At 31.5% G+C, this 6,051-nt stretch overlaps 1 long non-coding RNA gene across 1 annotated transcript; it reads right to left on the bottom strand.

Moving 5' to 3' along the window:
* Nucleotides 1-5,225: 5,225 nt before the first annotated feature.
* LOC120780293 lies at nt 5,226-5,640 on the bottom strand. The gene is made up of 3 exons (XR_005705852.1): nt 5,575-5,640; nt 5,438-5,505; nt 5,226-5,371 (listed from the first exon to the last, which is right to left on the bottom strand). It is a non-coding gene; the product is annotated as an uncharacterized LOC120780293 (long non-coding RNA).
* Nucleotides 5,641-6,051: the final 411 nt, after the last annotated feature.

Here is a 6,051-nt window from a genome sequence, read left to right as displayed (position 1 = left end):
CTCGCTATTAGTTTAAGTAAATATTTCATTATTTTGATGTTATCATTAAATAAAGGGAAATAATAAAAGAACTGAATTTTATTTAAAAGAATTGAATTTGCTAGGAGTAGCAAATGGGTAACAGATAATCTTGTTACTGCTTGTTCTTGCTAACATGCTTATATGTTATAGGTAACAAACTGATAACGAAAATAATAACACTAACAGATATTCGGGTAACAAATACTTTTTGTTAACCATAACACATAGGTAAGCTATGCGCTAACAAAAGAATTTGTTACCCGTAACATACTGTGAAGAGATTTGCTAACAAATGCATGTATTCTGTTAGAACAAGGCAGCATGCGATATTTGCCATTGGTTAGAGCGAGATAACCATTGAACATCAAATAGCTATGTGTTACTTTTTTCCCACTCTCTGAACAAAAGTAACAAATATTTTAACGAATGCAAAAGTGAACAATAACAAGCCGCTTACACGTTTGCTAACAGCTACCCGTCTTGCAGGGTAAGGTAAGCATTGTGAATTGAATGCTGTGTGTATAATTAAACATTTTAATATTACAGGAATCATTTAGAGAATTCAAATATATTGCGTACAACAAACAAATAAGGGAGTAAGTTTTAAATTATTAAAGTTAAATAGTGCATATTTATTTCAAATATATATCTACATATATACGTATATACATACATAGGGGAATGTTTAGTATCGCGCCGGTAAAGTATCGTTTATGGAGAAAAACAGGGGGGGCTCCCCCCCTCTTGTCCCCTTATTGGAAAGAGGAAGGATCGAACTTTTATTACAGGAATCATTTAGAGAATTCAAATATATTGCGTACAACAAACAAATAAGGGAGTAAGTTTTAAATTATTAAAGTTAAATAGTGCATATTTATTTAAAATATATATCTACATATATACGTATATACATACATAGGGGAATGTTTAGTATCGCGCCGGTAAAGTATCGTTTATGGAGAAAAACAGGGGGGGCTCCCCCCCTCTTGTCCCCTTATTGGAAAGAGGAAGAATCGAACTTTTTAATAAACCCCCCCTCGACCCCCTAGAGCCCCTATAGACCTGTACGGAGCCCTTTGAAAATGACCAAAAATCAGTGTTTTTTTTGTTTTTCCGCGCCGCGCTTCAAAAAAAATAACTATGGCAACCCTTTTCTTATTGTGAAAACGCAGAGAATTGTAACTAAAATAAAATAATTAAAATAAAGCTTTATTTACAACAAATATTAAAAAAATAATATACAGAAACGTTATATTGAAGTGTTAGTAAGTGAAAAGTGCATAATATAAGTGAAAAAGTTATTCCCAATATACAAATTTTCAATGTAAAAGTTGTAAATTTTTCAACTTTAAATGCAAATATCTTTAAAACTACATATATGTCAGTATTTTAGCATTTCATTCCTTTCTGCATTGGCGGCCTTCGGCCGCGCTTTAAAAAAATAACTCTGGCCGATCCAACACCGGCTACGCCATCCACAGTATTTTAGCATTGAACACCTTTTCGCGTTCACTTCATACATTTATTGCTAAGTGGGTTTAATTTATTCCCTTTTGTTCGTGCTTTCTCGGTAATTTGACAGTTCAAATTAGACAGTCATTTTGGTTTTTCGCATTATTGAACTCAATGCAGAAAAAGGTTTATTTTATTTAAAGATTTACAAAAAAATTAACCATCAAAAGTAATTAAAAACATTACTAGTGGGTTTAAGGCACGATTACGATTCTTGTGGCGCCGCGATTTGATGGTCCTCAGACGCATAGTTTTCGAGATATTTCACTTCAAAGTTCCACAAGTTTACATGCAATACACTCTTATTTTGTTTTCTTTACATGTCATGACAAATACCGCCGCAAGAATCGCAATATTGCCGGGTTTTATAATTCATCATTCATTCACAACAGAAGAAATTTAGAAATTTGCAAAAATAGCATTTTTTAAAGTGAATTTGTGGAAAAATTTGTGAACCGATTTTTATAAAATATTTTTTAAAATAAAGCTCGATAATTTAAGCATACATGCGTGTTTAAAATTTTCAATTTGGTTCTCTCGTTTAGGTACAGTGAGCCGAAATTAACCGGCGCGATACTAAACCCAACCCTATACATACATGTGTAAATGTAAAAATTTAAACGAATTTACAATTATAATTGTGTCGACTTTAGAATTCCGTCCCACGATTTCGGGAATAAAATGGGTATGGTCGGATAGAGGAGGTTCTTCAGATCAATATTGCATCCTTCAGTTGATGTAAAACAAAACAAAAATTCAACAATAAGTTTATTATTAAAAAGAATTAGTGAAGTGCTAGTGGACATAAAAAGCGAAATATAAGTGTAAAATTAATTTTAAATCGAAAAATACGTTCTTCAAATAGTGGTAATTTAGAGTATTAAACGCAAATATCTCGAATATTCCCGCGAGTATAACTATATATGTATATTCTTGAACTGGATAACCTCCTCTATAACTAAAAATGTTCATTTGTTCGTCCAAGATATCTGTTAGTATGCAGAATATCTAAAATTGTTTAAAATAAAAACAACATTAGTGTTTCATCATATACATATACGCATTTCTGCTCCTAAGCAATATTAAGCATAAATATATTAGTATTTGCTTTATAAAAATACATTTATGTTTTTCAGATATAATCCAGAAGCTGGATGCCATTGAGACCCGTCTCACTGCAATTCAAAAGTCCCTAACAGACAAAGTAAGTAACGCAGTATTACATTACCAAATTAAAACAGAAGCTAATTTTTATATTTTAATTTTCTAGATGCCAGAGAAGGCCGAGGTGCAGGCGCAAAGTACATTATTGCGCGAATGCCGAGTCATAGCGGCAAAGACGCACCATTCAATTAGCCGCATCACCGGTGATTTGGAGGACGAGCATTACGTGGAGCTCGCTTCGAAACTGCCCATGTCATCGGAAGAGCACGTGCGCTTCGTGGAAGACAAACTTTCACAAAAGGAAAGCACGGATGCTATCGTAAATATTTCGTTTTTAAATACTATGTTTGTAATATAATTTACTGTAATTTTTTTTTTACAGATGCGGCTAATATTGAAGTCAAAGGGCGCAAAAGGCAGTGTGGACGGCGTACTGCGTGGTATGTTTTCTGTCCATCTAATGTACCACAACAATTTACAGGGGCGCAAGTAGAAGGAATCCCTACTAAAACTAAAGTGCGTAGGGTTAGTTTTTGGTAGGTTTTTTTTACTGGTATATATTTGAATGCCTTAACTTATTACGTTTCATTTTAAACTAAACGCTAAATTAATATAAGTTTTCTTATAATTACTTATATATATTTGTTTTAAATTGTAAATATTAGTTTTAAGTTGTACATATTAGTTTCAAGTTGTAAATATTAGTTCTAAGTTGAAGTTTCTTATTTTAGTTTTACAAATATGAATTTTTAGAATTATAGTTTTTAAACTGAAATAACTTGTATTATTTATCTGCCGAATGCAATAATAATAGGCATGTTACTTATATTTACTATATTTAACTAAATATCTGATTTTGATTTTATTATTAAATAAAGGAAAATAATAAAAAAAAACTGAATTTTATTTAAAATAATTGAATTTGCTTGAAATAACAAATGGGTAACAGATAATCTTGTTACTGCTTGTTCTTGCTAACATGTTTTTAACACGTTATACAGACCATTATCTTTGAAACTAGTTGTAATTTCCGAAATCTAATTGGGCATATATTATAAGAGTAGTCAGAACATCGTATTTTAACCGTTATATACAATGAATGCTATAGCATCCACGACGATATAGATAATATTTTTTAACCAGAATGACTTGAGGAAATTTGTAAATACACGGAGAAAAGATAAAATAATATGAAAGTATCTAATGAACCAATTGGTCATTATTTTGAAATGTGTATTAATTACAAAAATTAAGATTGTATAAAATTAAATGAATAAAAATTGGCTTTAAAATTTGAATGCTATAGCATTCACGTCATTTTGCATCAGTATGAAAACGAGTGCTATAGCATTCACGTCCGCGAACGTGTTAAGTTATAGGTAACAAACTGATAACGAAAATAATAACACTAACAGATATTCGGTTAACAAATACTTTTTGTTATCCATAACACATAGGTAAGCTATGCGCTAACAAAAGAATTTGTTACCCGTAACATACTGTGAAGAGATTTGCTAACAAATGCGTGTATTCTGTTAGAACAAGGCAGCATGCGATATTTGCCATTGGTTAGAGCGAGATAACCATTGAACATCAAATAGCTATGTGTTATTTTTTCCCCACTCTCTGAACAAAAGTAACAAATATTTTAACGAATGCAAAAGTGAACAATAACAAATCGCTTACACGTTTGCTAACAGGTACCCGTCTTGCAGGGTATACTTATGTGTGTAAGTATTGGGGGCACACAGACAAGACGTATCAGATCTGGCAGCCCTCCCTGGAAGACGTGTAGCTGTTAGCAAACGTGTAAGCGGTTTGTTATTGTTCACTTTTGCATTCGTTAAAATATTTGTTACTTTTGTTCAGAGAGTGGGGAAAAAATAACACATAGCTATTTGATGTTCAATGGTTATCTCGCTCTAACCAATGGCAAATATCTGCTTTCTTCTAACAGAATACATGCATTTGTTAGCAAATCTCTTCACAGTATGTTACGGGTAACAAATTCTTTTGTTAGAGCTTAGCTTACCTGTGTGTTATGGATAACAAAAAGTATTTGTTACCCGAATATCTGTTAGTGTTATTATTTTCGTTATCAGTTTGTTACCTATAACATATAAGCATGTTAGCAAGAACAAGCAGTAACAAGATTATCTGTTACCCATTTGTTACTTCTAGCAAATTCAATTAAATTAAATAAAATTCAGTTTTTTTTTTATTACTTTGCTTTATTTAATAATAAAATCAAAATCATATATTTCGTTAAATTAAGAATATGCCTATTATTATTGCATAAAACTAGAAACTTCAACATAGAACTGATATATGCAACTTAAAACTAATTTATATGTATAACTTAAAACTAATATTAACAACATAAAACTAATATGTACAGCTTAGAACTAATTTATACAACTTAAAAGTAATATTTACAACGTAAAACTAATATGTACAACTTAGAACTAATATTTACAACTTAAAACTAATACGTACAACTTAAAATTAATACGTGCTCTTCCGATGACATAGGCAGTTTCGAAGCGAGCTCCACGTATTGTTCGTCCTCCAAGCCACGGGTGATGCGGATAATCGAATGATGCATCTTTGCCGCTATGACGCGGCATTCGCGCAATAATTTGCTTTGTGTCTGCACCTCGGCCTTTTCTGGCATCTAGAAATTTAAATTATAAAAATTAGCTTCTGTTTTAATTTGGTAATGAAATACTGCGTTACTTACTTTGTCTGTTAGGGACTTTTTAATGGCAGTGAGTCGGGTCTCAATGGCATCCAGCTTCTGGATTATATCTGAAAAACATAAATGTATTTTTATAAAGCAAATACTAAAACATACATTTATATAATAATACATTATACCTGCATGGCCGCCAGAAGATGGCGACGGTACCACAATTTGTGATGGTTCTACTCGAGGAGCGCAAACGAGGTTGCAAGATATTTTTTTAAACACTTTATCTTTAAAAAAATATTATTAAAAAATGAAAAATATTTATGTTCAATACAACCTCTATGGGGGCTCAACGGTTGTGAGCATTCAACTTCGGAATCCATTTCTTCCACGAGGTCATCGAAATTCATTCTATGAAAAATCATAAAAAAGGTGATGATTAATGATATTTTAATTTTAATTTAATTTTTAAAATCATGCTTCGGAGCAGAAATGCGTATATGCATATTCGAACTGTGTTCACTTTTATTCATTATGAAACACTAATGTTGTTTTTATTTTAAACAATTTTAGATATTCTGCATACGAACAGATATCTTAAACGAACAAGTAAACATTTTTAGTTAAAGAGGAGGTTCTTAAGTTCAAGAGTATATATACTTATA

This window comes from Bactrocera tryoni, unplaced genomic scaffold (assembly GCF_016617805.1).
Source record: "Bactrocera tryoni isolate S06 unplaced genomic scaffold, CSIRO_BtryS06_freeze2 scaffold_25, whole genome shotgun sequence".
Classification (NCBI taxonomy): Eukaryota; Metazoa; Arthropoda; class Insecta; order Diptera; family Tephritidae; genus Bactrocera; species Bactrocera tryoni.
The sequence above is the reverse complement of the archived record's forward strand: the minus strand, read 5'-3'. Positions and strand labels throughout refer to the sequence as shown.